Genomic DNA, 15,633 nt, shown 5'->3' on the forward strand with positions numbered 1-15,633 from the left:
TATGCAGGAGATCACTTGTTTTCAACATGGTGGATGAAGTTTAATCCACTCATAGATTAACCCTTTGAAACTTAAACAAATTGGCTTGATTTCTTTTAAAAATATGGAAAGAAGACAGTTAGCAACTTAAGAGGAAATTACTCCAAAAATTATGGAAAAAAAACCTGTTCAAAAGCACAAGAAATGTACCTAAAAATTAGCTAAATAAATAAATAGATAAATAAAAACACAAAGAGAAGTAAAAAAAAAAAAAAAAAAAGAAAAAAACCCAAAATGAAAACAAGGAAATGGTCTTTTTGGATATTTTCCCCTTGCTTAAAAAAAAATATATATCTAAATCTACTTATTTCTTGCAATTTGCGGAACACTTTTCGCCAAGTTGCTTGTTGCCTTAAAGGGGTCTGAACACAGCACAAGAAAAGTGATGCGTAAAGGTTAAGAAAAATGAAGGTAAAAAGAAATTTAATGGGAAGTATGAGGATTTTGGCTCTTTTAAAGACAACAATCGTAATATGTAAACTTCTGTCAGAGGCATATGTTATTTATATATATTCTCTTTTTTTAACAGTGTTAAGGGAAACAAAGGAAAATGTTCAAATCCCAGTGGTGGGAGCTTAATTCTTCGTACAGTAGGCTTAAAAATAATATTACCCCCCATCCAGCAGGATCTTTGTCACAGCTCTAAAATGATTAGTGAGGATTTGGGTCAAAGAAGCCATTAAAGAGCTGCTCTTATCACATCACACATCCAATTGGTTCAAGGCACCAGGGTCACATGACGGGTGTGAACCAACCAGCCTTAATAATTATTATTAAAGATGTTTTTAAAGGGCATAATTGAATCTGTCAGCTATGGATGATTTTTTTTCTGTAGAGGACTGAATCATCACTTTAGGGAGGGATAAAAAGTGAGATTTTTAGCTTCTTTTCTCAAAGGTAGACATCTTTTTACCCCCAGCCATGAGGAGATTAGTTTGATGGGAAATTTATCTTACCAGAGCCTTTACACATGATTTGTAGAGTGTGTAATTATGTATAGCTTTTTAGGGCTTTTCATTGGCCCGAAGCTGATAATGTTTATGCTACACCTACGCAGGTCCCTGAATATTCCCCGTGGCAAGACTGGTGTCATTTCCTACACTGCAGGGGGCATTTATATCTGCAGAATATACTGGAAACATATGTTGGCAGATTTCACCCTGTGTGTTGTGTCACAGTGTCTGCAGGTCCTAAAAAAGTCTTAAAATGTCATTAAATAGTCTTACGGATCCAGTTTGTAGGATTTAGGGGGATATATTGGCAGAAATGGAATACAGTACACTAAGTATGCTTTCTTTATTGTAAAATCACCTAAAAATAAGAATCCTAGTGTTTTCCTTAGAATGAGCTGTTTAATCTACAAAAGAAGCAGGTCCTACAGAGTCCGCAGTGTCACACCGTCATGTCTCTGCAGAGGCCCAGAATGGACAAACAAAACACGGACTCTAGATAAAGTCATTTGTTTTTGCATTGATCACTATCATTAGCAGCCCCCTCTGCAACCAGTCGTTTTGGAAAAACACAGCTTTTTAAATGTAAAACTATTTTAACAGTTTATATCACCTGGTCCATTTATTTAGAAGAAGATAATTGGATAATTTAGCTCCCAGTAAAAACCTCCTGAATGTCTGGATCTTACCAGTGAAAAAAGGTGAGCACATATAAGTAGGTGCTACCATGTTTTGTAAGTTTTGTAAAAATACATTTTTTTTATTGTGTAACTGCTACATTGAGTGTTATTACTGGTTTAAATAGCTGGATGTCTTTGTTTTGGAAAAGAAGAGATGAATGTGGATAATTTGGCCTCTGAACAATAAACACTGAAGGAATTCTAACCGGTAGAAGTTTCAGCTGGTTGCAATCTGCAATCCTCATCACTAGATGCCACAAAAGCCCTCTAAATTTTACGCACTGCTCCTTTAAAGAGTCTTATTTTATAGTCATAATTTGGCTTTGTGAGATCTTGATTGTCACAAACATTTTATGTAATTTCATTTATCCATCTTTTGATTTTTTTCCCCAAAATGAGTCAAGTTCTTCTGCATGAAAGTCCACATTTCTAATTATAGAAATATTTCAATATAGTATATAGTATACTATATAATATAGCCTGATAGTCTCTTTATATTTTATACTTGTACCTAATAATAACCATATTCCTACATAAAACCCACTTCTGCATGGGACCACATTTCTTCAATAAGAAAAGTCTCTTTTGTCCAAAAATCTGTCTTAATTTGAGTTAAGAATGAGTTTAAAAAGGTCTTAAAAAGCACTAAGTGTTTAATAACTGTAGACAGCCTGTGTGTATGTCTCTTCATTATTTAGTGAAGTTGATCTCAGCAGCATTTGTGAATTCTATCTTCCAGTAGCATTTAGGGGGACTCCTGTAGTAAGACATATACTTTGTGGCTTAGTTGTTGTGCGCATCTGCTAATCATCACTTTGTGTATGGTGTGGGAAAAGCGGCTCCAGTTCAATGGAGCCCGCATGTGTCCTCAATCCTACTCGTCTGACCCCAGAGAGAAGGCCTTTCTGAGGGCAGCCCGCCTTCAACAAGTGCCCTCTCCTCGTACTGAAAGAATGTCTTTGTAGAAAAAAGATACAAACTGTCAAACCGGCAAATGAGGAGGACGGAGAACAGAGGCAGTGTGGAAAAGACATCTATCAACTTAAAATGTTTCTGCTATCAGATAAACCAATTAAAGACGGACAGATTCTCATCTTGAAGAGAGAAAGCGAGAGTCGTGTAACATCTGTCTTGTTAAACATGCTCTGTTTATTCCAACTTTTAATTTGATTGAAACTGTATGCTCAGACTGTGCGGTGCAGGGTCAGTGGAAACCCCCATATAACACTCACTTCCTAACATATATGTGCAGCATATACAGCGCTGCTCCACAGGACTATGATAAAATTTTCAATGGGTTATATAAGAGATGTACAGCAGCACATACAATGTGTGTGTACTTACAATTGCAGTCTCATGATAGGCCAGACTGGGACACTGGCATGGTGTATTAGAGGCTCAGAGTAGAAAATATATACACTGCATGTACAAAAAAAGGGTACGTGTAATTTCTCTGCATCTACATTGATTAAAATTATATTGATTTTCATTGATTAAAAGCCAGTGATGATAACTTGCTCAATTGTAAACAGCACATAAACCCATGTTAACGCACCTTTGTGTCTCAGCACACTGCGATGCGGTCTGGCTGTGGTTACTATGACTTACTGTTCGAATAAGACATTTCCTGTTTGTTCTTGCTCAGCATCATTTGATGCCTCTGGATGTCGGCCCATAAAAGTCACTGGCGTTTCACATCAGTGATAATGCCCCACCCTGCCACTTTAGCCACTCTGTCCTCTCTGTCTCTTTCACCCCTAAAACTGCTGAGCCCGCTGTTTTTTGGGCTGCCAGATACCCTGCATTGTCCCATCAGAGCCAGGCTGCTTTACTCACCTTGCTTTTTTTGCACCCTGACGTAATGCAGCCGCGGCTGCTGTTGTAGCACTTTAGCTTATTGCAGTCGGACATGAGATATGAGACACTTCAGCTGAGGATGTGGATATATCACCTTTGCATGAAACAAACTTGACGTGATTTTCTCTCTGAAACTCTGTGGCTGGTACTGATCAAAAGGAAGAGCAGATTGTGATCAGGCCATTTTCTATCAAATTAGCCACTACCTCTGCTCTCCTGATGTCTGCTCTGTGGGGAAGAGATAACCCTGATGTCCCTGCTCTGACGGCAAAGATACTCAGTGAAGATAATCATACAGCGAGATTGAAATCAGACACACTACCTGCCCATAGGGCATGTACTGTACACACAGAGATGCAGTGCCACAGAGGACTTGATTTCATTATTTCTAATACGTAAATTCACTCAGTGCCACCAACCGATAGTAACAACATTAGTTATATCCTGTCGGACATAAAATGACTGAGGCTACTCCTATCCTTTAGAAATTAAGCTAATTGTTGACATCTTTTCTTTCTTTTCTAGCACAACAAAAAACTATTCCATGGAAACAAGGTTGTTATGCTGTAAAAATGACGTTATCATATATGACATTTGAACGCATCCACATTCTTTAAATTGTAATCACTTCCATGCCTGGGAGGGCTGCACACGGCTCTGCACTATGCCTGTTTGCCCAGCTTTCTTTTTCCTCCCAGCATTTTCCCACCATATACACACTGCTGGTATTGACCCTCAGCCCACTCCCTCTCTCCTCCACTCGCCGCTCTGATCCGTGACTCACAAAGCCCATTTAACCTTTACCCAACGCTCAGTTGCTTCCCCACCGTCTGCAAGAAGCAAGTATCACTTTTTTTGTAGTTTCTGGTAGTTTTTATGGAATTGTTTTTATGACATACCACTTAAACCCTAATATAGTTTCATGCAAGCAAATATATATGAGGAGAGAAAAAAAAGCAGACAACTGGCTCAAAGACTGGTATTGATTACTGCAATGCATCAGTGTCTGTGGAGTCTGTAAGGCAAAGGAAGCCCCTTCACTTTGTTATATTCATTCAAGCCAGTCATCCATTACGGCTACGGGATAAATTACCTGCAAGATATTAACTTTACAAAAGGCCCATTAATAAGTGGGAGAGCAGCTACTTTTCTAAAATGGGTATCACATACTTTTCCCACGCTGGTTTCCTCCATGTGCACACTCATATAACCAGGGAGCACAAGCTATCAGGTGACCAGGGAGTGTCCCGTAACTGTTGGATCACATGAACTGTCACTGTCACGTCATGGTTTTAAAGCATTATCAGGGAAATAATAGGATGTGTTTCTTGATAGTGAGTGTACTGTGAAAGACCTCAGTTCATCCTAAACATGTTTGCTATTGTCACCAGAATCATGGGATGTCTCAGCCTGAGCAAAACTGACATGACACAACAGAAAAACATCGACAACTGCCATTACTGACTGTCATCTTATATGCTGATAGGACGACTGCAGACAACAAGACAAATATTGGCCGATACCGAAAAACTGGTGCATCTCTAATCACAATTCTATCCATTAGTCTGTCAATACACACATCACTACTAGACTGAAACAGCCTGTTATTTCTTTTATGATATTTTAATAGCATTTAATATCGCACAGCTTTGATGCACTTCTAATATATTTTGTGGCTGCCCAGCTCTATTATCTCCCCATCAATTATCCATCTATTCATACATCAATCTTTATCCTCCTCTCCTCAGCAGCTGGTGTTTTCAGGGAAGACCTGACTGATGTATATCTGCCTTTCACTGGCCTGCACAACAAAGAGAATATAATATAGAAATTTTGTGCCCAGAAGGCTGATAACGATGTAGACAACCATTCACTTCATAAATGTTTTAGCAGGGACCAGCCCTCTCTCAAAAACATTTTGAAATGAGGCAGTCATCCTTCTCCTTACCTTTGCCTTTACCTTTGTATGCATGAAATAACAAGTTACTAACTTGCAAAAAATGCAAACTTTTACTGGTTCCAGCATCTCAAATACAAATATTGGCTGGTTTTCTTACCCTTTTCATAATATTAAATGTAATATTTGTGGTATGATAATGTTGGATATAATGGCCAAAATTATTAAGCCAGCTTGGACTTTCTTGTATTTTGAGATGTTTTACAAACTAAATGATTAATAAAATAAATGAAAATAATAGGCAGATCATTTAATCATGTAAACAGCTCTGGTGTTAAACTGTTGGGGCCTGACACGCCAAACCGATGGTCAGCCATCGGTCAGTGTTGGGCCATTGGTGAACATCTGTCGCCCTAGTTTTTGCAGTGTGTTCCACAACGTTGGCAGTGGTCGGCCCTTTTCACCATTTTTCAGCTAATTCACATCCAGCATGTTGAATTAGCATTAGAGACGGCCCATTAGTTAATAAAATCAATCTGACTAGCATTTCAGCTCAGAAGCATGAGAAGCGAAACGGAAGTGAGGAAAGTAAACAAACTTTTTTAGATAGGATCAGATAGATTTTCAGATAAGATTTTGCCATTGAGCTCTTTAACAGATGGTGTGTATTTGTTTGTATTATCATTTGCTCATGCACAGTCGATATTGTTTGTTTTTTCAACTTTGGGTTGTGTTATTGATGTGCTAACTGGCTAACTAGCATCTTGAATCCATCCTGTCAGTCTCCCACTTTCCCTTTTAGAAGTACAAATACAGACTGTGACCGCCTGCTGGTATGGAGAGTTATTTCCTTGCCGTACATTGTAGTTGGCCATTGGTTGCAGTCCTTGGTTGTAGCAACTTTTGGTCAAGACAGGTGACGTGAGGTGACTCAACAGTTGGCCTTCATTGCCTTTACTTCTCTGATGTCAGTTTGGTGTTTCTGGGCCTTTAAGGATCTCTCGGTCCATTGCCCATTATGCCTCTTTAATAATGCAGCTTCCTGTGTTTGGCATACTGCGTGATATTAAGGCATTTCGAGCTCGCCGCATGACATAATTTTACAGTATTTAGAAAAATATGTAGAGATATTAGTGACTAAAACTACAAAGCAGTACACAATGTAATACTTTGTAATGCCTCAGGCATTAAATAAACACCCGAGCACACCAGAAAATGGCTAAAAACAACAATGTTAAGCCGCCCTAAATTGCTATTTAAGCTGTTGTATTGAATTATGTCAGGTGTTTTTGGTCCAACGTCTTGCAAGTGTGCTGCAAGCTACAGAGAAAGACTGACTTGAGGGTTGACTGCAGGTGAATAATTGATGTCCTCTCACATATGCAAAAATATGTCTCTTATCTTCTTGCTTAGAAGCACCGCCACTGCTTTGGTGTATCAAAGCCAGGCCACAAAATACTATACTGACTGATGAATTATTGAGTGCTTTGCTGCTTTTGTCACTTGCACTCAAAATTCTCCACACAGCAGGGTTGAATTTGGGATGATTTGGGGGTGTACTGCCCTTCTTCTGTCAGAGAATCTGGAGAGGAATAGAGTCTTTAAATCAGGTGTAGGATTTGTTTATGGTTGTTGCATCGTCTGGTGTCAATTTCCTTTTATTTGTACCTTTTTTGTGATTTGTAATTCACTCAAAGACAGGCTTTTCTCACTCTAGACCCACACTGATTGATAGTCTATCAAGTATCACAAATCAATAGGTATCAGCACATGGGGTTGTATTGACAACAAGATTATTGATCCTGGGATTAGGCACGGGGACCCGCAGGGCAACTGAAAGCTGAAACCCCCGTTTTTAGACAGTACTGTGATCTTTCACAAGCTCATTAACACAGGCTTGAGTGGGTTAACTCAGTTTATCTTGGTTAGCCAAAATCCCAGCAGTCAGATGGGCATTTTTTTAAATGGAGCTTCCTTTAGCCAAAAGAAGGGGGATTCAGTTCTCACCATAGCCAAAAGATTTTCATGGTCAGTCATGTTTTACAGAGCTGCTATCCTGCTCAATACCGCCTTTCTTTTTGCTCACTACTCCTTAAGTTCATTTTAAGGCAAAGCACAATTGGATGAACTACAAGCAAAATACACCAATAAAGATTTCCTTAAAGCGACAGTTCACCTCAGATTCAAATTTCTCCTACCTATCGCAATATTTATCAATCTAGATTGTTTTGCGTGTTGGAGATATCTGCCATAGAGATGTCTGCATTCTCCAGTATGATAGAATAAGATGGCACTCGGCTTTTGGTGCTCAAAATGCCAAAAAAAGACATTCGAAAAAACTCACCAGCAATGTGTCTTTCCAGAAATCATGACCCAGTTACTCAAGATAATCCACAGACCTTGTTGCGAGCAGTTTCATGATGGAACTACAGTATTTTCTTTCTACCCAACTGTACTGCGCTGAACGAAGCTTGGAAGCAATTTAGACTGATAAATAGCACTGCAGCCAAGCAGAAAAATATGTATTTTTGATTCTGAGGTGAACTGTCCCGAAAATGAACAACAAAACAACAGTTCTATTGGTGTCGTGATGTAAATTCTCCTCAAACAAGGCTAGTAAACATAATAGAGGATGCATTTGCACAGATGGGGTTGTGGACCGTCCCAATGTAAACCCGGGGCTGCTTTGCTGCGAGGGTACACTCATCAGCTCAGACAGCATCTGTTTTTAGAGTACCAAAGTGCTGACTGGGGCCTTTGTATAGAGATACAGCTGGGTGCGTGCTGTCTGGCCTGCCACGAGCTCAGCACCACTGGCCAACAAGGCTGTACAGCCCTGTGGGCAGCAGTGAATAGCGTATGCTTATGTGTGTGTGTTTGTGTGTGTGTGTGTGTGTGGTTAGAGATTGAGTGGAAACAAGCTGCCAGGGTCTGCTACTTTGGTACAGTGACATGTACACGTGACGCTGCAGTCATTTTGTGTAGACTTACAAGATGTTTTTCTTTAAGAAAGTGTGGCAGTAAAACTTTATATACATGTTAAGATGGATGTTTTACAGTTTACAGGACAGATCGCTGTCTGCGCTTCAGTCACATTACTCTGCTGGTCAGGGTCTGCTTAACAGGAAAAAATATTAGTCTGTATCTATAATCAACAGAAGAGAGCTCTACAGATTATCCAATGTTGGCTATTTGCCTTGTGGCAGGATATGTAAGAGGGATATGAACCAATGACTCCTGTCTTTTGGTGCATCAGAACAAACAGCATGTTTAAAGCAAGGTGATTAAATAAGAGAATACTGTTGTGAAACTCCAAATAGCCTTTGCATGTAAAGCTGATATAAAGTATGGATTATATTAGAATAAATAATGATTTTAAACCAGTTTTAAATCAAATATTTTTAGATGATCAAGTTTTCAGGCTGATTGTTAAAATGTAACAGATTGTTCTATAATGTGTGTCTGTCTGAGTTGCTATAGGGCAGAGAAAAGTTTTTGGGAACTTTTGCTGTTGTGTGGGAAAATAATGGTCAAGAAAATAAAGGGCAGTGGTCGCTATTTTGATTTTACACTGTCTTAAGTCACGTTTTTTGTTTTATTAATTATTCAGTTAGACAAACCCAGGAGACTTGACTACAAAAACAGAGATCTGAAAAAAATGCAAACCCCGTTTTAGTTTGAAAACTCCAGATGGGCAGAGACAGAGATTTTTAGAAACAATGACACAGACTTCCATGTTTGCTTCAGTCACAGCTTGTAAAGCCAAAACATTATAACTAGGTCTGCGTACTTTTGTGATTTCATCCTTCTTGTGTGAGTAACATTACTCCTTTTCCACCGACATGCTCGTCTGGTGAAGGATAATGCTTCCTGCTGGTATCACTATGTCACTGTATTTGCTTTGCAGCAATTCCCAACCTGTTTTCCACTGCTTTGACCGCCCTAAAGCCATGTGTTACTTTCAGAAACAGTTCCACCTCCCCGTTGGTCCGCTGGTCTCACTTTTGGCCATCTCCATTGTATTTTCTGTAACTAAGCTATCAACTGCAACCTGTTCCCTGTTTATATCAGTTTTGTGTGCATGCCCAGTGTGTTGGTATAGGAGAGATTTTTTTCTGAAACGGTGCAAAAACACTCATTTGTACAAAGATTGTTTACGTTTCAAAATGCCATTTTAAAATGAAAATGTATCAATGTAGATGTGGCAAAAAATACTTGATGTTATCGAGTCTATTCTCCAGAGATGAGAACAGAGGAGGTGTTGATTATAGTCTTTGGGGGATTGTTTGGAGATTGGCAGGTGTGAAAGAACCCATCTCTTCAAATATTGATTTTTTTCTGCTCCAAAAGCCGTGCAAGGGTGTCAAAGGATAGATTTAAGCAGTCCTCCTCAGTTCAAACATTGGTGTCGAATAATGAGGTTATTGGGACACACACACAGAGTCTTTTCTCAGTGGATTATCATTGTCAGACATTTTTATCCAAAGGATTTTAATAGCAAGAGGGTGATAATAGCATATTGTAAACCTGTGACTCTTTGAACCTCTCAGACTGGAGTCTGTTGTTGACTGGATTTGACTGCAGGTCAGCATGAATTTGTTTAAAGAAAATCAGGGCAAAGGTGGGAAGCAAATAAAGTAAGTTTGTCTGTTTTGGTTCATGTGTATGAATTGCAGTATATAGATGCACGTGTGTCCGATTTATGCTACGGTGATCCTGCGTACCGCAGCAAGGAAGCAACAACATCAGTGTGTTACTGAACCATGACAGCATCCAAATAAGTCCGACCACGCTCTCTCATTTTGCTGCTCAGGTGAGGTCACGAATCGCGGTTACATAGTTCAGGATGGCCTCAGGAACATTTGCATGAGGCCCCTGTTGCCTTTTAAGGATTCTTTTGTTACCTCACAAAATGTAAGCTCTGTAGCTCTCATTTAACAAAGCTGAGAGCTTCGGAGGCGAAAGCCACGCAATGCTGTTGAGTGTTTATTTGACCTCAAGGGCCATAAACAAATACAGCACTTATACATGCGAAAAGCAAAGCGCACAAACACGTTTACTCAGCGAACACGAGAGCCCTGGCCAGTGCTTAATGCTGCTGTTTCGGTAACGGTCGGTTTTGTCCTCTTGCAGCTCCAAGTCCTTTGTCAGAAGTGGACTGTTGATGTCAAGTCTAGCAGGTCGAGTGAAGTGAGTTTTAGAGCTTTCACATTCAATCTAGTGGAACTGCTGAGTGGAGTGTAATTAGTCACTTTGGGTTAGCTGTGCACAGACACACAGATTATTACATCTTGCTCCAGTCATGCACACCCTACATATTAGCATTTCACTGCTCTCACTGTTAACAATGACCACCGAAACTATCCCAAGACTACCCCTACAAAAAAGTAGACATTTAAAGAAGAAACAGACAACTTTCCAAATGTCCCTCTCTGCCCCTAGCATTTCAAAGTGGTATTATTGTTTGTATTGCTGGTGCAAAGATGATTCCCACTCAGTGCAGACCTTGTGGATCTCCTATTAGAGTTTTTCTGTTTAATTAAAGTGCTGATTGGTGGAGGAGTCTAAGCATTTAGTATTTTAAACACCAGAAAAATGTCGGTGTATTTCATTAGATTTTCCCAACTGAGGATGTCATGTTTCTCAAGAATTTTGCATTGATATGGAGTTTTGGGTTTTCTGTCTATCACCTTGAGAGCCTGCTTGTAAATGGAGAGACTATAACTTTTACTTGAGTCCAGCTTGTCGTACAGTATGTAAGTTGGGGAATGAACAATGCATTCATATATATTTTTGCTGCTGCAGTCGTGATTCCACTTTAAAACAGAGGCTCTGGACCTGTGTCATGAAGCCCAATCTGGTAATCCATCTATGTAGAGAGGTCATACTGTATGTGAAAAATCACGCCACTAATCCCACATTGCTGGGGTTCATCCTGGGGTAATCTGTGTGAGGAGGGTCAGAGCATCCCTTTAAGCTGCATCAAAATCCAGAGTTTGGACTGACATTAAATATCATGTTTGACGCTCTGTCAGCAGGACATAGCCTGATCCCTACCCACATTTACCCGGAGGGAGGCGTACTGAGAAGAAAGAACATACATCCCCATAGTTCCTTGATATTAACTTAAAATAGCAAATTCAGTATGTCATCGCCTGTCATCACTCATCTCCAGTTTTGATCATCCTTCAAAGTGTCTCGCGTCGCACGATGTCTGCCTGCAGGATATACCAATTACACAGCTGTGAGGCGCTTTGTTTGTGTGGCGTGAGACAAGCAGAAGAGTGAGAAGCGTGTGCAGTCTTTTCTCAGTATCATAAAGCTACAATCTGGCGTCAGTCTCCACGCAGAGGCTTTGTTGAACCATTAAAAAAAAGTGATATCCCATTTACAGTAATCTCACTTGGTTAGAGCTTCACTGCCAAACACAAGTGTAATATCTACTCTTGACTGTCACAGTGAGCCGCTGCGGTGTGTCTGAGCTGCCTTTGTGTGAGCTTGTCACTTCCTCATCACAGCTTTAAGCCTGAGAACAAGTTTTTGTGAAGGAGTCCTAAATTAATGAGATCACATAGAGAAATCCCTCTCTTCTGGTGTTACTAATATTAGGAGGCCTCAATCTTCTGTCCTTCTTCTTCTGCCTTTCTCTGTGTTCACTGGAAGATATGCAGTCAATATTAGACATCTCCCAGGCATCCTATAGGTCTATACCCTCCACTGTTTGCCCTCCCTTTGTTCTTCACACTCTCATTTCCACGTTTCCATTTCTCACTGCCCTCCACTCATTTTCACTCTGCATCTGTCTCCATCTTTGCCTTTCCCTTGCCTCCTCTTTGTGTTCTTCATTCAGATAAGATGGTCTCTAGCGTGCTGGCTGCATGGGCATTTCTCCAACGTGTTGCTGACATGTCATGTCACTGATGGCCAGGCTGTGCTTGGTAATCTCCATGGTGATGCTACAGCCTCTCAGATCTCGATGTATCTGATTTCTTTAGTGATACTGACCACTATCAAGTCATTTTGTGTCAAACAGAGAAAATTATTGACGAGAATATTTGGTGAACTAATTGATAAATAAGTGTAAAAACAAATGAGTTTCATCCAATTGATTTTTGCAGTAATTTTTCGCATCTTTCCTTATCTCCTCTCTAACACAGCCACCTTAAAGTTTGCTATGGTTAGAAAAAGATCATTTTTGGCTTAAAATAATCGGTTTTGGTGGCACAATCACCATTGGAAACGCAGCGATAACTAGTTAAAAAATAAGCCTTTTTCGTGGTACTGTCTACAGTGGACACTAGGGTTGGGTATCAGTACTTGATAACTTTAAGGTATTGACTGAAATAACCCAGAATCAAATCGTATCGAAAGAACTCCACTCAAGCAATACCTGCATCGGATCTTTTTTCCACAGGGAGTCAGATCATATCTGCTGGATAAGCAAACTTTCTGCTGCTGCTCTTCTCTTGGCAAACGTTCCCAGTAACCCAGCATCAGCAGCAAATAACCAAAGCTGGGCCTCTAAACAGATGCTGGAAACATGGCAATGACTTGCTAAAAAAACAACCGGTTATATTGTTTGTTGGTCTTAAACAGTGGTTGGCATCTTGGCAGGGGTCTCACCAAGGTGTTATACCGCTCGATGTGCAAAAATGCTTCTTTAAGTCAGCCAGTACTGAAGTCCTAAAAAAAGCTTAAAGATCAAGTGGTAATGTTTAAAAGCTAAACACGAAATCTGTGACCAACTAAAAAAACTTTCTGTCTAACTCTGGCCATGAATATTGCTTTAAGATAAGACTTAAAAAATGTGAACCTATACTTTAAAACTGCAAAAATACCTAATATACATCCACAAATGAAGTTTGAAGTAAATTATTCAGTTTATGAAGCAAATACTCATTAATAAAGTAGCTTTTCAGTTGGGGGCAAGGTTTGGCGACGGGGAAACACTCTCCTTTCCCGCAGAAGCCAATATCATCAACATCCTAAAATGGTTGGATGATATCATCTAAAACCTTCTTCCTGAAATACAAGCCTTTTTGCCAGTACACATTCTGACTTGTCATAATGGGGAAAGCAGAGGTGATGCAGGTATATTCCAGTATATGTTACAGTAAACCAGTGAGCAAGTGTGCACAATATCAGGAAGCTAAATGGAATTCAGCCATCATTCCTTTCATTATTTACCCCTGTACTATTCCTGCTGTGTCATGTCAAAATGTCTTTCTTAAAAAATATCTATTGTCAGTTTTATGGAGATAACAATAGATGTAAAAAAAAGTATTTCTATAAGTAAAACAACCCCCTGCACAGCCTGCAGAAGTCATTCATTAACATAGAAATCAAACTCCTTGGCAGGCCTCTCTCTCACTGTGACCGATTTAATGGAGCCGAGCGTCATAATCTGCATTGATGGTGGCCGTCTTTTTCACTCAGTTTACAAATCTTCTTTCTCCACAGTCTGTTTCGTCGTCTGTTGCTCCAGACCTCCCACTCTTCTGTTCATCCATCTCCCTCTCCTGCTCCACTCTCGCTTTCATACACTCCCTCTGTTGGGGCTGTAAAATGACTCTGATGATTGAATCCTGTCCCCAGAGAGCTCTCATACCTGGACATTTTTACAATACGCTCCCCTTCCCAGAAATCTAAGCAGAGGATCAGCAGCAGAGGAATGCTACTTCCTACTGTTCCTTAATCTTGATTTATCTTTCTCACTCTTACCATCCCTCTGTGTGTATGTGTGACATTCTTGATGACTCCATTGTGTGGTGTCGAGTGGGAACAGTGGGGATGGGAGAATTGTCCCTTTAACCTCTGGAGGGGGAAAAAAAAAACTTCCAGGCGGCAGTAAATCTCTCTGATTAAACCCAGCTCCCTCTGACCGCTCTTTTTGTGTGGGACTGGTCTGTGTGTGTTGTCTGTCATCTGAAGGATGCTCACAGACTGTTCAAATTAAAAAACCTTCAAATAGCCATGGTTACCAACTCCCCCTTCCCCTCACAGTCTCTGTGTCCAACACACACACACACACACACACACACACACACACACACACACACACAAACATTATAAGGCAATGTGTGTTTAAACTCTTTAGTGGAGACTTCAGAGGCATCTGTAAAGGCCATCCTCACATTATAAACCGTGCTCCTCTTTTGTGTGGTCCCCCAGAGTTCTATTCTGGGTCCGCTTTTATTCACTATATACATGTTACCTTTGGGGCAAATCATGCATACACATTACACTGATTTTTATTGCAGCAGTATGTCCTGATTACACCTGGTACCACCAATGTGAGGCGACTATATCACACCTGTCCAATTTTAATATGTCAGGGGATTTTGTAAATGGTATTGTGGAACATTGTCTCAATATGACACAATGACACGGTGTACTGAACCCAACCTGGCAACCATCTTAATTAGGTCATTTGTCATTTTCTGTGACTATAGGCACATGTAGACAGATGTGCATGGGCGCACAATACGCATACACACACTCACAGTAATAAATAAGCCCAAGGCCTACACCAAATCTCATCACACACAGATGGTATGTCTGCGACTTGATGAACAGACAACCTTCAGGCTCCAGACAAACAGTCGTCACCGCTCAGGTTCCACTGCTTCCATGGATCACGACGAAGACAGTGTGGCTTTACGTCTCACAATAATCATGAATTTTACGTCTTGCTTGGCGATGTGATAAACTGAAAAACAGTTGCAAATTCCTTCAACCTCTTTTCTTTTGTTGGTCTGCTGCTGATACCCTATATTTGTTTTAAAAAAGCAAATGTGTTACTTTTGTGTTTTTGGCTGTTTGCACTGGTCAGCTCCGAGGCAACTGGTGTCTGGAACGTGTTTCAAAGAGTGAGAAAGTCGGACTTCATTCATGGCTGCCTGGGCACTGTGCTTTAAGTAATACAGACTATTTTATCGTGTTTTCCTCTGGTGTTAGTGGAAGAGAATAGGCAGAAAAATGAGGACTGATATATTTGGATGGCAGCTTACACCTTTTATAGTTACGAGACCCCAACTGTACATTTAACATAAGGAAACGTGGCTTTTTGAAAGTGGCTTTTCTCAAAAATGATGAAAAAGAGCATAAAGCACTGATGAAATTTCTATTGCATACCTGCCAAGGTTTCATTTGAAATGCATCTCAAATGGGTTTTGAGGGTCCTCCACCAGAAAATATTGAGCATTGCAAA

General features: G+C 40.1%; 1 protein-coding gene across 2 annotated transcripts in view; it reads left to right on the forward strand.

The window, feature by feature from the left end:
* nrcama (neuronal cell adhesion molecule a) overlaps window positions 1-15,633 on the forward strand; it is a 64,392-nt gene that overhangs the window by 5,827 nt on the left and 42,932 nt on the right. The window lies entirely within an intron of this gene.

Source organism: Plectropomus leopardus, chromosome 22 (genome assembly GCF_026936395.1).
Source record: "Plectropomus leopardus strain MGB_pleo_1.0 chromosome 22, ASM2693639v1, whole genome shotgun sequence".
NCBI classification, from domain to species: Eukaryota; Metazoa; Chordata; class Actinopteri; order Perciformes; family Serranidae; genus Plectropomus; species Plectropomus leopardus.